Source organism: Falco punctatus (genome assembly GCF_963210335.1).
Source record: "Falco punctatus genome assembly, chromosome: 6".
Taxonomy (NCBI): domain Eukaryota; kingdom Metazoa; phylum Chordata; class Aves; order Falconiformes; family Falconidae; genus Falco; species Falco punctatus.
The window spans coordinates 22,747,548-22,768,005 of NC_137585.1; the positions used below are offsets into that span (position 1 = coordinate 22,747,548).

The 20,458-nt window shown below is 40.1% G+C and overlaps 1 protein-coding gene across 10 annotated transcripts in view; it reads right to left on the reverse strand.

The window, feature by feature from the left end:
• Positions 1–20,458, reverse strand: part of CALD1 (caldesmon 1) — a 246,248-nt gene that overhangs the window by 149,471 nt on the left and 76,319 nt on the right. For 6 of the 10 annotated variants that reach the window (XM_080391501.1, XM_080391494.1, XM_080391493.1 and 3 more), the window contains one exon: positions 11,870–11,954. The exons of the other annotated variants lie outside the window; for them this stretch is intronic. The gene's annotated coding sequence lies outside the window, so the exon portion shown is untranslated. The remainder of the gene's footprint in view (positions 1–11,869; positions 11,955–20,458) is intronic. 10 annotated transcript variants of the gene reach the window in all.

Consider the following 20,458-nt stretch of genomic DNA (forward strand, 5'->3'; position numbering starts at 1 on the left):
TTTTCTGAGAATATTGGCCAGATTCAGCTTGACCCACACCAACCCCACAGAGTTGCACCAGAGACATCTGGCCCCATCCATCACAACCACCACACCTGGGCAAATAATGTAAAAAACTTGTATTCTTCAAAGGATTAGAGCCTTTTCTCTGCTTGATTATAGTAACAGACCCATTGTGAACTCTTACCATTATGGTTCATTACAATAACAAGCTCAATTTTATATTTCTTTAGCTTTGCATTTCCAAAGCTTTTTTCTCTACTGCAGTTATACTGACAGACACTCTGTTTCATTGCCCCTCTCTTTTACAAAGTAGAAAAAGCTGGCTTGAATTGAATGAATGGCTCTGTAGCATTAAAGAACATACATGAACCTTTCCCTGCAAGGCTGTTATTCTGAATTCAGCATATTCAAACCATGGCGAATGGATGCTAGGAACAGATAATCTCTTTACTACTAACGTAGATGTTCTCAATTTACTACTTTAGGGGATGAATGTGATAAGAGCTGTCCTCTTCATTAACAATCATCGGAGCACCTAGAAAACCTTCAGAAGACCAGGCTTGAGAAGCTCTGGATGATTGTCCCAGTGCTACTGTAAATTCACTTCAAAGACTCCAAAGTCTTTCAGTCATGGGGTAGCAAGGAGGATTAGAGGAACAAGCACCTCACCTTAAGCTGTTCATCTTATATGGAAGGCATGTGGCTTCCACCCTAACAACACGACATCTTCCACAGGACTCATTCCACTTTCAACAAAACGTGTTTGCTCTTCTGTCATAGTGCTGCCTCTTCATTCTCAAGATTTCTAAAACCAGATATTAAAAATTAATATGAAGCACACCCATAGGTGTTGAAGAAACTCGGCTCCAGATCCATCCTGCTCTCCCTAAAGTGTTTCTCTAACTGCTGTTCTAATCACTTGCAAAATCTCATTGAAGCATTTCATACATGCGTTTCTATTTTCCTCATTGCTCTAGAACTTGCCACACTTCAGCCTACTGTTTTTCAGCCTGACCTATCCTGTGAAGCCACCTGGTCATAATGTGACTGAACACATTAGGTAGCCCAAGTCATTGATCAAAAAGATCAAGATTCTTCATTGATGTAGGTTTTGATATTAATAGCTTAAACATAACATAAAAGTTAGAAATGCAAGTGAAGGCACTATTGACTAACATCAATATGCAAAAACCAGGCAATTTTCAGCTTTGATCATTCTAAACTTGCAGGCTCGATCTCTCCAAAAATCATGATAGTGGTTTGGTAATTGCTTTCACAAATGCTAGATAGTGATTTACTAAATGAGGCAGTAATTCTTAGTTCTTAAAAATAAAAAAGGAAAAAAAAAAAACCAACACCCAGGGCTGATAATGAATCGCTGTAGGAACAATGTCATATGGATGGGAACAGAGCAATTACAAACAGAACCCTGTTCCTCTCAAGTACTGGTCAGTTCCTGGCTGGAATTCCATGCCCATCTGCAGGTATACATCACTTCAGGAAAGATGCAGACCAATTACAAGAGGGCCCAAAAGGAGTCAGTGAAAGTTTTCAGAGTTTTGGGAAACATGGTCTCCATGGAGAAGTTGGAGGGTCAGGTTTGCTAAGCCTAAAAGACATGGTAATTCTCTTTGGCATCTATTAAAGAAGAGATGACAAACTCTTCATATTCACTGAGGGCAGGACAAGATATAATGTGCTTAAGATGGAGCAATGGAGACTGATTTTCTCCCTTGACACTAGCTATTTCCCTGCCAGTTAAGACACTTGGGGAAACTGTGTAAAGAGAAGGGTAATTAAGCACTGTTACAGGTCAACTGAGGCAAACTGCAAAGCTCTGCATGGGACACTTCCAGAACAGAATACACCACTCAAAAATTATTTAAGTAGTAACCTCTGGTTTCAGCCAATAGAATGGACTGGATTACTTGCCAACATTTTTTCTGGCCTACCTTCTATATTTTGTAATACTACCTGCCAGTTTCAGCATAAGTGCTCTATGTGTGTCTTCAACAAGAACAGCAGTAAGCGGGGGCTCATCAAAAGACCACAGGAAGGAGGAGGAGGTGCACAGTCATTACCTTCTCCACAGAAGCACTTGCAGAGAAAGATTCCTAAGGATTCAACTGGCAAGTCAGCATATCCTCATAGCCAAAAGGTATCAAAAATCGATGACAGATGTAACAAAACCAGAACCCAAGATGCTTTTGACTATGGACATTCTGCTAACCATAGATAACAATCATATCAACATAACAAACCCCAAATCTAAAGCCAGATTGGGATAGCTGAATAAGTATAACGAGCTCAAGATGCAGAATACTTTTTGCCAAGCATACGGTTTTAAAGTCCATTAATTCAATTTCTTTTGCTTAAAGCAAAAAAATCTGAACCTGAGAATTTAAAGAGAGATTTTAAAGAGATACAACGGACAGTTACTAGCTTTGACTTTCACTGAGTGCCTATTTCCCATCCTTGAAACACTTCCTCCAATCACTATTATTTTCACTTTAATCTCCCCGCATATTTCATTTGCTTATAAAATTCCTTTTCCTATTATTATAGACCTCTGAACTTGTATTTTTGTTTGGATCATAAGCATAGTACCAGTGAAACCAGCTGTAGCTGCTACTTCACCAACATCAGCATTCTGCCCCCAGCAGTAGCTATGAGATATTCATAAGAAGATGTACAAATCCACAAGTCTCCAATCAAATCTTGCAATAACAAGCAGGATAAGACAGGTGAATTTTTTTTCTGAATCCCTCAGCATTCAGCTTACACTCTGGAGCATGAGATCTGCTTACTTTTAACGTCACAGGCACATCTACACATTTTATTAAGAGTCATAAAACAAAACCTTTTTTTATATCCAAGCTACTTAATCAAATTTTTGGCAAGATGATTAACTAAAATTCCGGAACAGATAGGAGGGAGAAAAAAAATAGCAATAGGAAGACTTTTCTCCCCAAAACACAAGTAAATATATCAGTAACATTAGCTCACTCTGTTACGTGCCGCAGGCATATGGAAGGAAGCATACAGAAAAAGCAACACACAAAGCAACACCATAATTCTGTCCCAAGAAGAACACAGGTGGGTCATAATCTATCAGTGCTTCAAAACAGCTGCCTTTTATACACATAAGACAGGAGGCTGGATCCAGAACACAACCAGATCTCAGCTTCATACTGCTGGCTCACCTCTAGGGGAAAAAATCAAATCCAAAAGTCTCCTTCTGGGTTATTTAGAAGTTCATGGAAAGCTTTGAAGTTTGGGTCCAGGCTGTAACCAGCTCATCCAGCCCGACGCTCAGGCTTGGGAAAGACTTGAATTCTCTGTAAGCCCAGCCAACCCAGCCTTCCTGATGTCACAGGGCTATTCATTTCATACCAGTGAATTCTTTTAGCAAAGTCACCTGTCCTTAAAAGGGACCAGCTCTGAGGGTTCGAGACCCCCTTAGCTCAAACCAGAACTGTCTTTTGCCTGTATCAAGGTAGTTAATATTTAGGCCACAGTGGGCTTTACTGGGACAGCCACTGGAAGACCTTTCTGGGACCAGGCTCCAAACTCTGTCCTCTTCTAAACAAACTGTGATCCCTACACAAGCCAGTTCGCATCTCTGTTCCCTCTCTGCACATGCCTATTTTTGTCTATTTTAACTTGGAAACACTTCAGGAAGGAATTTCATCTCACTAAATATTCACATAAATGGAGCTGTATAGTGGCACTGACATACAATCACAACTCCCGATCAAGCATATGTTGCCTAATCTGTTTCTGCCATGTCAGATTCTTCCCAATAGGAAAACTGAAGTATAGAAAAAACAAGGCATCTTGCTGAATTCCCGTGTCTTCTCACACAGCTTCATCCACTAGCCCTGTCCTGGTGGTTTAGGATTAAACTGAGGAAAGGTCCACATGCAGATACCAGCAACAACTGAATTAGTTGTGGTGCTGACAACAACAATCCTACGGCAGCAAGGATGTCTGCTAAGGCTGCTCAAAGCCAGCGAAAACACAGGCTACACTTTCAGCAAGTGCAGCGTGGGTCACTTTGGTTTCTGTGCCACATTAGCCTGCCACAACCTCCCCTCTCGCTGCTGAGAAGACGCTGTCTTTGCTTGTAACTATCTGTGGTTAAAACTATGCCTTAGTCTAGTCAAATACAAATTCTGTACAACTTTTTTACTTTCATATTCTTTATATGTTGCCATTTGTGCGGTTGCTTGGTTGTGGCGTTCTTCTGTTTGCACATTTTGTGTGCAAGCTGGAGAGTGTCAAGAGGAGGCATTTAGATCCAAATCACAACCTATTATGTTCTTCTCATAGTTAAAGTTGGATCAGAGTTCAGATGAAACAGTGCCAACATTTTAAAACTGCTCTCAGAATACTTTAGCTGGAATATCTTCTGGACAGTAGCTGTTCTTGGGAAGTCCACCCAAGGCCAAAATTCCATAGAAATGTTTCTTGCAAGAACTGAACTACAACCCTACAGCAGAGCTCCTTTCTATACTGGATCTAAAATGGGAACTACCCGTTCCCCATTTCCCTAGAGTGAATGCAGTGCTGAGGCTGCATTTCAATCCATTTTGCCCTAGTCTGATGTGTTGTGGGAATGCAGAACACAAATAGTCACCAAGAACCTCCTTACTCTTGCTCCAAGAGCTCACACACCTTTGCACACCTTCCTTGCACTTTTCAAACCTTCTGCACACCCTTTGGTCCTCATCCATGGCTCCAGTCTATGGCAAAATCCTTCACCTGGGCAGTAACTTTTACACAAATGGTTTTGTGATCTTTCAATCACCAAATTCTATAAACAGCTACATACAGTGAAAAATTCAACTAACACTAAGACATCTTTTTTCAACTACGTTTATCCTCAGCCACCTCAGAGCATTCACTTCCAAATATAAACTTAGCTTACTAAAACTATAAATCACGGATGGATTTGTAAACCTCAGAGACTTTTACTGCAAATTTCTCAACTTACATAAGCAGTACTAGACCGGATTAAAGAGACTGTAAGTCACCCTGGGTCTCAGATATGCTACAATAATCAGAGAACCCCTCACCAGGTATACAACACCAATAATCACCAGCTCCTCACAAATTAACATCAACTGATGTTTCTGCAGTGAAACTGTTACCAGCTTTTATCTCACAAAGATAATAGGCACAGGAGAGTTGGACAAATCTACCTCCAGCTGCATCTGCTTCATGCAGCACGGTATGATGCATTTTTCTTTAGTCCAGTAAATCCATATACTGTACCAGTGAGGGAATTACCAGCCTGGGTTCAGAAGAAGAATTTGTGATTTACCGTCTACATGAGTTCAGAGTACATGTAAAAATACCATTTTATTTTCTCCATGCTCCACACCTAGCTCTGCTACTTTTTTTTTTTTTTTTTTTTTTTTTTTTTTACGATATGGCATTCATTTTGCACTGATATAAACACATCTAAACAAAAGACAGGCTCACTTCCTTTTCCAAGTATTTTCAGCTGGTTGTATACTTGCTTGTTCAGGTCTCAGTATGAAAGTCAACAGCTGGGCAAAACAACAAAGCAAATTTGGACATGTTAAAACCATATTCTCAATGGATTTCTAGTGAACTTTGCAGAGGTTACACTCAATATAAAGTTCACCCTTTTCATTTGATTTAGTTCCCCTCTTCTTTTAGCAAACAAGGTGACAAATGATTATGCTCAAAAAGAGTTTTTAATGATAGTCCTCCTCAATTTCCACAAGCCTGGACAACATAAGCTTACAGGTCATTTAATGTGTTTGCTGCAGCCTTTTGCCCAAATATTTTACATTTCCACTTTATATTTTCCAGACCATGTACAAACTTGAACCGACCCTCACAGCAGCCTTACCAAATGCAGCTACTGTAGTGTTATCCTCCTCTAAGACATACAGACATAGGGTTTAAAAAGTCAAATGACTTGTGTAAGATCAGACATATCACCAGCAAAAAGCAGGGTCAGAATTCAGGAGATGATTCCAGCCTCCTGGCAGCACAGTCCTGTCTTTAGCTACAAACCACGGGCACGACTTCAGCCATTTTTGCATCTTTGACAGATGTTGCCAAACTTTTCACAATCAAAAGGCTCACAGGGGTTAAAGTTGGCCTTGTTTAATCCTGTTTCTTGGGAGTACAAGTCAAATAATGCATAATGTGGTAGCAGAAAGAGTCCAAATAATATTAAATGAAATACAAAAGGCAACTTTACAGGGCAGAAAGGTAATAACCCTTACACAGCTCTGTGGTGATCACACCTGGAATACTTCATTCAGCTCTGGAGAACTCATTTCCTGAATGACAATAACAACCCAGAGGAAGATCACGAGAGAGCCATAAAAATGTTAAGCGAGCAGAGAGGGGCTGACTTACAAAGAGATTAAAAGAGCTAAGGATGACTAAATCCTAAGAAGGTGACGTGACAAATGTCTACACGTATTAGAAGAGCATCAGCAAGAGCAAAGAATCATTTTAGTGAAACAGGAGTTTACAGATACAGACACTAGTAGCAAATTAAAAATTATGAGAACATTTATTGATTAAAAAAGTCATAATGTGCTTAACCAACACTACGGCTTCTCAACTTTTTGTCCTTTGCAAACACAAAAATTGTTGGCTAAACCCTGAAAACACTCTGTTTTGAAATTTCAAGTTGAAAGCAAGTTTTAATATTTCCCCAGTGGAATATTCTATCCTTGGTTGAGGAAATTGCAGGTATCCTTAACCCCGAAGCAACACAGACCTGTTATTCTGTGTTGTTCTGCAAAAACAGGCTCATTGCTTTTGCACTACCCCAGGTATAAGCTACAGCTCTGACTAGCAACTCCCTGACACAAGTAGACCAGCCTGCATGTACGGATGATCAACATCCCAAATGGGGCATTCACCAGTGGCTCCTGTCTCTCATCTAACCATCCTGAAGAACGACGATGAAAATAAATGCCAGATCTTGTTCTACTTGACTTTGGGATAACTTGCAATTATGATGGAACTAAGCAACTCAGTATCTATTATCTTCTGTTTCTCCTCTTTGTTTTCTCCAGGAAACAGGACTGGCACATGTGGACCTTGTTGACAGTCCATCTGGACACAAAAGGCTCCCTCTCCCAAACTCAAGCTAACCTTGTTGCAACAGTTTGGAGTCACCAATCCACTCGTTCACCTGGAACCTCTGCTGGGAGCTACCAAAGGGAATAGGTATACTTGTGCCTCAGCCAGTCAGGTTCACTGCACTCCTGTTTTTCACCTGAGTAACAGCATATTATTTAACTACAGGGCTTTTACTGGGATTTGATTTACAGAGTGATCATATTCTATGGATGAAAATCACAAGGGAACCACTAACTTGTGTCATAACAATGCTAGCTTTGGGAACATTTGTCTTGGGAAATGATTATTTATTTTCTATTTTAATGACGATTTTTGAAGGTTTCTATTTGTCCTATTTTATTAAACCTGCTAGTTTGTGAGAAAAGCAGTGGCTGTCTACTCCATAAAATATGAGCACAAACAATAAGTACATCAAAAGTCTATTGCTGGTTGGCCAAGTTCCATATATCCTAATATGGACAAGAAAATGTTTGACTGGAGCCCAGAGCAGAGTGCCAAACTTCACAGCTCTGCCCTAAGCAGGGTGCCACAGAGCCCTCTGCTTAGGCTCACTGTAACTTCAGCTCCGTGCAGTTACTACCCTTTCACATGAACTACACCATAATTGTACTTCTGCACAGTTACAAAACCCAGATGCTTTTCTTCTCTCTCCCTTGCCAATGAAGATTAATTCTAGCTGCTGTACACGGCTTTCAGAGATAGAAGCTCACTGGAGTGTTTCCCTTCTTGGGCTAGATATATTAAGGAAATCCTGGGTATCCCGAGGATATAAAAGAACATGCACTGTACAAGGCACTCTGCGTTTGTGTAAACATCCCAGAAAGTGAAGGTTTTAAAGGGCTCCGATACAAGAAAACTCTTTTTATATCTATTGCTAATGTACGTGTGAGAGGTTTTACAATATCATATCTATATGCAGGGCAGTATTTTCCTCACTATCTGTCTTGCTGTTCCTGCCATTTACAAAACTTGGCAAGGCGCAGATCGCTTCCCTGCCTCTGAGCCCACTGCAAAATAAACCTTGCCCACTCACGTTATGTATTTGCATTCGCTGGGCAACAAGTGGTTTAGGATTTTTAAAACAGTTTTAAAAGGGTGACAAAGCAAATGAATTATATTATCAAGGCCAGCCTTTAAGTCACACTTCAGTCCTCTCACTCTTTAACCTAATGCCACTGAAATCATTGTGAAGGCTGATAACAGGGATTTGGTGACAGAGAAAAATGGATTGTTGAGCTTGTATCAGTGAAACAAGTCACTTTAGGCATTAAAAGAACAATGATACCTTGATTATGCAAAAGGGTTAGCCAGCCTCTCCCAGATCATTTCCTATGAGATCATACGCAGACTTGAAAACAGAAGGGACTGGTTTCAGGAAGCTTGGAAGCCTTTTATGGATTATATTAACAAGGCACAGGCTGTTCCCTAAAACTGATTGTACATCAAATTCCATTACAGCCACATGCTCTTGGTTGAAATTCCTTTAGCATATATGATAGTACCAACAACAACCAAATACGAAGCAGCAATTCTGTCATGTAATCCCTACGACTTTTGTTTTGGGGTTTTGGTGTGGGGTTTTTTGAGTACAAGTATTAATGGTAATTTCCTTGGTGTAGATAGCACACAACAGGCTACAATGGGATCTCTGTTAGGTTCCCTAAACTTTAAAGCATCCTACAGAGTTTAGCCACAACTTTGCACAAAGTTAAATATCTGTCTTACATAGGTAAGGGGAAAAAAATGCTTCATCACAAGACTTTGGAATGATACCTGGTAACTACTAGGGAGCCAATTTTGATTTTTCCTCTCCTATAAGTACTAACAGGAAAACATACAACTACACAAAATGACCTCGGTGCCTGAAAAATACTAATTCGGTGGTGGCTTTTTTGCTACTTGATGTCTTAGCTGATGCATTTACTGGAAGACACATTTTCCAGTTAGTTTAGTTACCATAAATTCATTCTTGATACAGAAAATAAGGAAAAAACCCCAGCAACTGCACTCCTTTTCTAAGAATTAATGCTATGTATTTTCTTATTTTTCAGAATTTTACATCTATGTGTTATTTTCCTGGTGATACATATGAAAGAGGCAGATGCTTCACATGCACCAGGACTACCACATGGTTCCAGGCAGACCCATGAGTCTATAAACACAACTCAAATGCTGTAACTCTGTCTGGAAGTGTCAAGGCATTATGGAGGATCTGGCCTTCAGCCTCTTTAGCAAGGCTTATGCATCCCTTGGGTTTCACGGTAACTCTTTAGTGATGCATAAATTGCATGCTGAGCTTTATTAGACGTGCACTGTCAGAAGCTGAATTTCACTGTGGGAGGCAAACTAATCTGTTAATTGCATTAGCTGGCATTTTCTATTTATTAGCAATGATATTAGCAGATTTTGTTCTCAGTTGAAAGTAATACATTTTCAAACAGCAGCTCTCCAAGAAAAGTAATACTCTTCCCTTCTGTTTACAGATGGGGCAAGAGAGGCACGGATAAATGCAGTTACCTGCCCAAGTCCAGTTGGTCATTTCAATAGCAGCACTTCTTGCATCCCAGTTAAGTGCTTTCTCCTACTGGGTTGCACTTTCTCCTAATATCTGCACAGTCCTAAAGCTAATATAATCTGCATCACTGCTGCTGAGGCTGGAGAATCAGAACATTTGGAATGAAGATTCCCCAGTGTAAAACTGCCATCTCTTATTAGAAATAAGACACATTTTTGTTCTTGTCAGGACTGAAGAGAAATAAGAGGCACCTGAGCAAAGGAATGCAAAACTCACAAATTTATTACAATTATTTGCTAGTCTGTTTAACAATAATGCTGTTCTCTGTGTCAAAGAGGACGTGACAGGTAAAGACAACTGTTGCCTTTGCTCAGTTTGGGGAACAACCATCCTGATACAATCTCCCAGGAATCCATCCTTAGAGCCTTGCCCATCACTATTTATAGCCAAGTAAATATTAGATGATTCACATCTTTTGCCCTGAAAAAACAAGACCTTTGGCCTTAATATTTCTTTGGAAAGTGCAAAAGGCTGCTGCTCTGCAACAATGTTTCCTTCCATTAAAATTTCCTCTCAAAATACAGGGCCCAAAGGAGGGACACTTAGACCTCAAATATACCACAAACATGGGCAAGTCTGCCTGCAGGCATTTGGAGGCTGGGAATTTGCCCAAAACATTATCCTCACAGAATTAACCAACTCTCTGTTAGTCAGCATAGTTAACAGCCTCAAAAAATAATTTTACTCTGGCATGCCTTTGGTCAGGACGGCTCACCAATTGCATATTGCATTGTTTTCTACTTCTTAAGGAATAATTAATCCCAAGGACTGAAACTGGAGCCTTTACACTGCAAATGAAAACTGTTTGGAGATAACACTGTCCAACAAACTATGACTTTTAGCTTTCTATTACTCCTAGCCTTAGCTCCAGCTTACCCTGCCTCTCTTTCCCCTTATGTCCTGATACAAGCTGTGATAGCCAGAGCCCAGAAAAGCAGGCAAGCTACAGCTGACCACACAGACTCAGTGCGTGCTCCGGACCCTGCCCTGCTTGGGACTCTTGGATCTGCCTGATGAACACCAGTCATTATAAGAGACAGAGCAGAAAAATGGTGCAAGACTGGCAACATGACTCAAAGGCAAGCCGTTATCTGCTGTTCACTTGCTAAAAGTTAACGCAGACACAATAGCCGTCAGTTCTGCCATCTATATGACCATGACTTCTTGGGACACTTACAAAACACTACCCTCATGGGAAAAGTCAAGATCAGATCTGTGATATCCCTCCTCCAAGACACAGCCCTTGATAGTGGCCAGTCATTTCAGAGAGGTGTTCAGCAAACAGGGTAACAATTCAAAGCAAGTCTCTTCCTAACTTTTTCATTGAGGTTGGCTTCTTCACTTAAGTTTTAAATCCGTTTTAATTGTTTTCCTTAGTCTTCGTTACCGTAAGTCTACATTAATTAGTATTTTATAAAAAACGTCCCATCCTTTTGGATCAGTGAGTTTGCTACGCATGACATCATAACCTCCACCTGTGTAGTCAGAATGATGGAGTTCCCTCACTTGAAGCAATTTGTGCTGAACAGCAATTATAAAACAAGCGTAGCCTGGGAACATTTATTATTATTACCACTGCTTAGCAAGAATCCTATCAAGTGCTGAAGCAACAGACTTTTGAAAGGCAAATTTCCTCCCACCTGGCAAGCAGAATTGGTTTACATGTCCCTATCAAACTAAAACCAGAACACCTAGGGAATATAGTAATTGACTTTACTAACATACTCAGCAACATTATTATCTTAATGACATATAATAGTCTCCATATTCATAACCTTTCACCAGGATAAAAACTAGTATGGCTGTTGAGCTGAAATAATCACCTCAGTCTCTACCCTGTGTGTACAACTGATGTGTGTGTGCAAAGATGACCACGCGAAAGTTTAATGACAAAGACTATTAAGAGTTAGGCCTTCTCAAAGGAAGAAATGCTCCCTCCCCATTCAGGTAATATCCAGGGACAACAGTGTTAAATTAAACTGAATACTAACCACCAGAATGGCCTCTTTGAAACTCAAGATCTGATGTGGAAAGCAAACTAAGTTAACATTAAAGTGCTGGTCATGAGAGCAATTGTCTCAACTGAACACAAAATACCTCCAGGAAAAAAAATAAATAAATATATATATAAGCATTAATAGCATATCTCACCAGTTACGATGCCCCTGAGCCTGCAAGATGCTGCCTCTTCAGCTCCCAAGGGATTCTCTGAGTAACCAAATGGTTATCACAGGCGCTGGAAAGACAGAAGTGTTTATAGGTGGGAATGAAGAGGGCAAAGGCAGAACTTTACAGTAAGGGTGATCTAGAAAGCAGACCAGATCGTGACTCCCTGCTGCAGTTGCTAGGTGCTATTGCACCCGTGACCAAGCTGACTTACAGCTCCTTTTCTTTTTCCAGTGATGACTCGGTGAGGAAGTAGAAAATCTCAAGTGAAATGGGGCAGACTGCACTATGCATCCGAAGTCACATTAAGGGAAAAGAGTTGCTTCCACTTGCAGGGAAAACTGCTCCATTCACCTGATCCTGCTGCTGCGACTGTAACCCAATCACAATGTAACACAATCCTGAGAACAGCCTCGGAAGCATCAGCCACAGAAGTGAGAATTTTAATAGCCAAACTGCACTGATTAATATGGAGCCAAACCTGATCATGCCCCCGTTATTCACTTCACAAAAAGTATCTGAGGGAATTCCCTATTTGTTTTGGCTGTAGACCAGCATGGTTCCTTGCTTGCTGGCTGATGCCAGTCAAAGATGCAAAAACACTTGGCTATTCCTGCATAGCTGCTGGAGTGCATTTACACAGGTTTTGGTGACACGTTGTTTGTCTGCCTTGACATGTACTTAGCCGCTTCGTGACTGTTAACAGTGGTAGAACAGCCACCTCTGAGCAATAGCCAGAATAAGTGATAACAGCTTGGGTGGTGTGCAGTGAAGACTGGAAATTGCCTCCAAGTGATGTCTCAGCAGAAGAACTGGAGGGAATTCCTGGGGGAATACTTGGAGTAAAATAAGCCCACTGGGAAGATGTTCAGGGGCCCTGGTGGCTCCTATCCCCTTTCATCTACAGAGGCAGTAAAAAGACAAAACTTCCGAATGTCTATATACTCAAAAGACAAAAGGCTGGTATCACAAGTTACAGAGAAATGTTATTTATCTGTTAAGTCAGGTGAAGTAGTACATCTCAAAAAGGAGCTGGCTTCACAATCAGCCTTTAATTACACAGTTTACCTTCCATGTTGTCCATCTAATCAACACAATCAGCAGATGTGATTAAGAATATTCATTAGAATAACTGGCTTGAGGAAGTGATTTGGCCAAGCTCTGGAAAAATATATCATGCTTTTATGAGTGGCAGTGCATTTTTGCACCATTTCTTCTAAATCTTTAAGCAGTAATGTTGAAGGGTGGTGATGCTTATCTCAGGGAATTTTGAGGGGTTTGTTTGATTTTATACTGCCTGCCAAACAAGGTCTTACAAAGACAAAATGTGATGGGATGGTGGGGAAGTCAAAGTCTCCACAACACATATAGTGCTGTGCCCCACTACGGCTAAACACAACTTTTATCCCATTTTACAAAAACAACGCACACCTTTGCTGGCCCAAGAAGTACCATGATGGAAAACCACAGCTGTGTCCAGCTGAGGTGGCAGTTCCTACAGAAACTCTACTCTGGACCTTCCTAAGAAAGCATCACAGCTTACTCTTCAGCAGGGCTGAAGAGCTCTGCTTTTTCTGAGGTCTGCCAAATCCAGGAGATCTAGTGAAAGGAATACAGATTCTCTCTGAGCATTGCAGAGATCCAGGTTTCTGGGCTATCACAGCCTCAATAAAATCCCCATTAAAGCCAATAGCAGTTGAATGTTCTAATGCAGAGAAAAAACTAAATCTATCCTTCTATCAGTATAATGCAAAACTGCTCCAATCATTAATAAAATCCAATGACTGACATGCCATCCAGAAGTCATGTAGCTACGTGAAGTGATCCAGTTCTTTCAATTAGGGATTCAGCTTTTACACTGCTCACCCTACATAACTTACTGTAGTCATGAAAAAATACACTATGATTTACGTATGAGGAGGAAAATAAAAACAAAAATTCAAAGGTACAATATAGTAAACAGCATTAAATTTTGTAACATCCTGACTGCTGAAATATTTCAGAGATAAAGCTCCGGCAAAGGTGGGCATTAGTTTAATCAGAAGAACATCTCATTTCCATTCTAAGGCTTTCACTTAGCTTTCTTTCCCGGGATACATTAACAAGCCATTCTTAAGTGCTCACATTCACAAGGTACTTCAGCATGCTCCTCACCAACCAAACAAGATTACTTGCCCTCTTGAAGTTAGGCACACATTTGTTGAGGTACAAATTTGTTGAGTGAACACTAAGGACTAGGCAGGATTTGAGGCAAAGAACTGTTTTATCCACTTGTTGATATACTTTTATACTGGTTTATATCATATAGCCTGCAAAACATCAAAGTCAAGGGACACCAACAACTAAAAAGATTGTATAAAACTGATTTATTTGTTTCATTCTCAAGCAATCTCTGGATGACACACAAAGAAAAATTGAAACAATTATTTTGCACTTCTTTCCTAAAGCAGGTCAAAGTACGATACAAATGGATTACCTTATTGTTTCTTTAGTCTTTCCTATCGGTCATCTCATTAATATATTTACTTACATACTGATCAACTAATCACCAGATTGGGGAAATGGAGGTATGGGTACCAGACCCAAACAGCTGTGGAAATATAAGCTTTCTCTTCCTCTTAAAGTTGTCAATACATACTTTCTTAATTTTATAGGTAGAGATAGCTACTTCTAAACTGAGAAACAGGCCATTTACATTTTTATAAACAAACTAAAGCATGTTTTTCCATTGCTCTTTTCCAGGATGAAACTGTTCTCTGTAGGAAGGGGAAAACAATCATTTTCAGAAAAAAGTCATTACAGCTTAGATCACAAGGCATTAGTCTAACATTTTTGAGAAATCCCTTCCCTGCAATTTAACTACAATAAGCAAGCTGGATTCTGTGGGTTACTTTTGCATACTTGAGCAAGCTTTATGTAAACACGGTATAGCACTATATTCTTTGTAGGTCAAGCAAAATGACCAAGTATACATTGTCTATCTCTCTCCTTCCTCAAAATAAAAATTAATGGTACACTACAAAAGAATTTGTAAGTTTTCTGAGCTAGTCCTTAAAACCTGGAGTGCCTGTAAATTGTCCATATTGACATAAAGTGCAACTTTTTCATGGTTTAGGCCATTTTCATTACATGAAATAACGTGAGATCTCACTCACTGTTACACTGCTACTTATTTGAGATCAGGTCAACCCAAGTGATGTGGGCACAGGAGCTGTAGAATCAGGCCTGAGCTGAGGAAGATGAGCTGCAGGGCTTCACACACATCCCATTTCACAAAGGTGGGGGCCTATGGACCAGGCCTTTCCTACATCAGTAAGTAGTAAGATCAGGATGTTACATGCAGATTGAGAATTGGGTTTAGGCATCACAGTCTCTCACAGCAGGGCAATTCTGGTGGGCCTGTTCCGTGGTATTAACTGTGGGAGCACTTAGATGGTAAAGCTTCCATTAGCAAAAAAACCCATGGCACCGCATACCTCCTTCCATTCTCCTGGAAGGGGCTTGTTCCTCTTTTCTACAACCTAAATAATGAAACAAAACACCTTACTTCATGGCCACACCCATGAAATGCCATACACTTTGAATTTTTGTTTGGCCAAAATGCTGAGGACAACTCCACCCATTATGGCACAAACATCTAAATACCTATAGAAATCAAACTTTGATTTCTGAACATCTTCGGAGCTCTGTCTCAGGGCTATTAAAGCAGGAGGCATGAAAAACAGCCAAGCAACTCATTGAAACCATATCAGGTATGGCACTGATTCAGCGGAAAGCATTATAGGTACTGAATTACCCTGCTTTCCAGCAATTCTGGCTGCAGAAGTTCCCAGGGATTACTTGGCGTAGTTCTATTCCGCTCCTGAGATCAAAAGACATCACAACCCAATGAATCTGGGCTACAGACATTTTAAAGGAAACAAATGGCAAAAATATCTTTCAGTGCAATCAGCAACACCACCTTCCACTTATGATCACCTGAAGAGACAACACGAAAACCACCACCCATCACAGACAGCAGCTCCTCTTTGATGTCCTAATAGCAAGCAACCCACAGTGCAGAATCACACCTATACAGAACCACATCTGAAATGCTCAGTAGGGTAGCCATCCTCAGATGCAAATCCCCAACCCTTACACCTGATCAGGCTGAAGACAGAAACGTGGCAGTAATGTGCAATAGTTGCAGCTTATAGGCCTCTTGAATGCTTTTGCAAATCTCCCTTAAGATACCATTTTTCACAAGGTTTATATATATATATATATATATGTATGTGACTAGTTAAAGGGACATAGTTAAAATAGCAAAACAAAAATTCTCCCTGCCACAGCAAGGTAACTTCTTTTTCAATTTTATCTTACCAATTAAAATAAGTGCTTTAATTTCTCCTCTAATAGCATGTAAAAAAGAACTAAAGTAGTTTTCCCTGTTGGTTGAACTAAGAGTAGCACTTCTTTTTTCACAGTATTTTTCACCACTGATGGGAAAAAGTACAGGTAGCCATAACCTTGCTAGAAGTACAGCTTGTAGTCTGTTTCATAACTCAAAAACGAAGCTGAATTTCTGGCAATTTCTGTTAATAATTTGATGACAACTCAACGTGTGATCCTCAATAGGAAAAAAAGCAATGCAAGTTATGTTGTTTCCTTGTCAGCCTACAAAAAACATAGCACATGTGTGATTGCTACACATATAGGCAGAACCCTGTTCTAAAATTTCTGATCAGACATTTTTGGTTAAAACTCCCACCATTCACCCATTTATCCTACTGCCCCTATCAATTCTGGTATCAGTCATCAACAGAAATATTTGAATTTTAGAAAAGAATGGCTTTTTTGAGGATCCTTAAAGTTTTTCACATATTTACTCCAAAGAAGGTCGTGTCCTATTTTACACATTTTTCCCTTGACATTTTTGTTCCATGTCTTTCTTTATAGAAGACTGAAAGATAGAGATTCTATACATTTTTGTGGGACAACGGTATTGGGCAGCCAGCCAATTCCTAAGCCAGTATCAGCAGTGAATTTAGAGCTCAAAGAAAAGAGAACTCTGAAGAGACAGGGGTTTATGGGAGGGAGGTTTTGTTTGGTTTTGTTGTTTAAATCTGTAAAGCTGTTTTTGACAAGTTTGTCATCAGGCTCACAAAGGAAGAGTGGAATTTAAAGCATCATCTGCTCTGAAGGATCTCTAGCACCCAGTCACACCAGCTAAAACACCTCACGCATACTACAGCTCCTGTCCCTGGGGTTATTCCTTCTTTGGTACACACTGGCTGACCTAATGAGTGCTCCCTGCGCATTTAAACTGACCATTGGTAGTCTTGATTATAAAACACAATTTTTACTTCATCCTTTATTTTCTTAACTTAGTTCTCTGGAGTTTCAATCTGTGCTGATGTAAGGAATAAAATACAAGCCAAACAACATTTTGCCCAGCCTGAGACTTTGTTACAGTGCTGAAATTTAGCCTTTGTTCATAAAAATACGAGGTTTTTGAAGCAAAGGTTGTCTTACAGGCATCAGTAAAACAATTATAGTTCTACAAGTGGAAAATGCACTGAGCATCAAACAATTCTAACAAATGCTGTGTTGACAGCAGGCACCCAGCATAGCTGCAGGACAGGCAAAGAGCTGGATGGGACTGAAGGTTGTGTCTGCAATAGGAAGGTACAACACTGTCACAAAGCTGTCAAAGCCATGCATCTAGCGATAAAAGCACATCCCAAGATAAGGCAGCAGACTGATAGCAAAGCCTTACAACTTGTTGCTCCAGAGTGAGGAGGACAGCTAGACAAGCAGATATGGCAGCGAGCACACTGAAGACTGAGTGCTAATGGATCACACTCTAGCTGAACACGCTTTGGCCCTCAGCTGATTCCCACACATTACAAGTAAGGGAGCCAGCAGTGAGTCATTTCTCCTTAGCATAGCTCCTGATCAATCCTAGCAGCCAAGCATACGCATGAGCATGCAGGACGCACTCCCTTGCCCGATGGTCCGTCCTTGGTCACATCCTTGCACAGTACAAGGAAGGCCCATGGGGCAGTGTCTCCCCACAGTCAGGAGGACTGTGACACCCTCCGAGCATACTGCACTGCTGCCAGTATCCCCCCATCCTGCTTTTCTACCTCTAGGCAGCACTGGTTCAAAGCTAAACATCAACTCCAGCAGAACAGCTTCTGCAGCACTTCCAGCAAAACACAAGCACATGCCTTTCTACAGACTAAAACTCAGAAGCAGACCGTTCTTTCCTTGTTTGGCTGCTGAAGATCTGCTTCTTTTAAAGCACATGCTTCAATTTTTACTCCTATTTCTGATAGAAGCATGATTCTATGCCAGTTAAACATCTCACAGAGAAGCCTGATCATCCCTGAATCATTCTCCATATGATTAAAGGTACAGTTTTAGAGTTTAAAGATTTTTTTTTTCTTTTTACCAGTGGCCACAGTGCAAATCACACCCTCCTTTATGAACGAAGGATCTTCCCAAATGATGCAAATTTCACTCTATTCATTTCAGACCGGTATGGTTCCCATAACTGATCAATGAAATGTTGGGAGATCTCAGAATATAAAGGTGAGAAAGAGTCTCACAGAATCCCACAATGCCAGGAAAAATTCAAAGGCAGGCTCCTACAGCAACCAGAAGCAACTCAAACACTCTTCATGCAAAAGAGGGCAGCATACAACAGACATTTTGTATTTAAATGAACCAGCAAATAGTGTCTTGGGAACAGGGGATGGGAGAAAAGAGTGACAACTTTTACTGGAAAACAGAACTAATGAAGCAAGTTTGAGACATTTTAGTTGAAACGTGTTTGGGGAAAAATATTAATGAGCCATTTGAAAAAGATGCAGCATTTTTTGTTGGTACTGCCTTTTTTATTTGGTACGAGCGTAGTTTATTCCACAGATTTTAAGACATGTTTAAGATTCCATAGGTTTAGCATTACATCACTAATGGTTCATAATGAAATTCCAGGCAGTAGCAAAAAAAGAGATTTAATGATAGTACTGCACAAGATATGGATATGGGGCCCTTTGTGCAGATTTACTGATAGGAATGTTGAATGTGGGTTAAAACAACATACTTGTCTGGCTCACTTGTGCACGCTAAAATGTTGTGTGACAGAGCACAAGTTATGCTGTTACTTGAATTTCTTTTAAAAAGTTAATCTAATTTTGCCCTTTGCTGGACTCTTCAAAAGATTTGTCATTTGCTACAGCTCTATGATGCCATGGACTATTGAAAAAAGAATTTTTCCTGTTTTTGTATCCCACCCATCTCCTTGATGGATAATATTTCAATGGTTTTAGTAGCATGTTTGATACTAGTTGGACTGTGAGATTAGTGCCCTTCAGAGCACAGCATAACACAGTGGACAAAGCACTCGTCTGGCATCAACTCCAGTCTGGTGCTGTCGCAGGAGTAATTTTTTTTTCTTGTGCTTCAATTTCTCAGACTGACAAAAGGGAAAACAATGCCAAGCTCCTTCGTAAAGAACTTTGAAATCAACAGAGAAAAAGGAATGTCTGACAGCGTGATCTTAATGCCATTTTACACTGTAGAAGGAAGGCATCTTTTAAAGATTTCTTTCAAAATAAATAATAAGAAAGCTATTTAACATCTTACTGCTACATACTGTTGAAAGTTATTGAGAATAACCATCTGTTCTCTGCAGGTAGATAACATGAGTCCAGGAAAGATTACCTACTGGAGTCCGAAGTGAGATAAACTGGCACTAGTGTATAGGAATTTTTTCTAACCCAAAGACATTCACTGTAACATTTGGTTTGGGTCTACAAGAGTTTGATATAGTATCTCAAATAAATTGTTGCTTTGTCAGTTCCCCAACAAATAATTCTGATTAGAGTTGTTCAGTTTCATGTTTTTATGCCAAGGGCAGATAAAGAAAGCAAAAAGTTGCAGAAATACTGAGGAAAAAAAATGTCTGTGGAACAATATATTCAAAGAATCACCTTTACTTGAAAACACAGGAAGGGATTGTGCTGCCAGATCTGTGACAAATCATGAATAATCCCAGGCTGACATTTGAGGACCAGCATAAAAAAAAAAAAGAAAAGTGAATGAACTGCTGCAAGTCTCCTTCTTTGAATACAGCAATGTTGCTGATGGGTCACACAGGATCCACATTGCGAGCAGACAGATCTAAGCTCACAGGAGCTTCTTCTGTTAGGGTCCTGACAATGCTGATGGGATTTACACCAAATAAGGTACTTCCACGCAGTGGAACACTCCTTATCATTGGGAAGTGGGGGAAGGACACAGTCCAGCTTGTTAGAGTGAGCTAGATCCTGCAGCTGCTCAAGCTCCCACAGAATTTAATTCCTGTCTTGTGTGAATGTCAGCTAAGCATAATACACAGCTCCTCATTATTTGGCTTATTATATATATACATAAAAGAGGAAATAACCCAAGCACAGAAAGATTCCTTGTATAGAAAAAAGTGTATGGATGTGCGTGAGGACAACAGAAAGGAGAAAACACTATACCTCATCTTTAGCTCTTTAAAGGTCACACTTTTAAATTTTGGTTAAAAATTGATATGTAAGA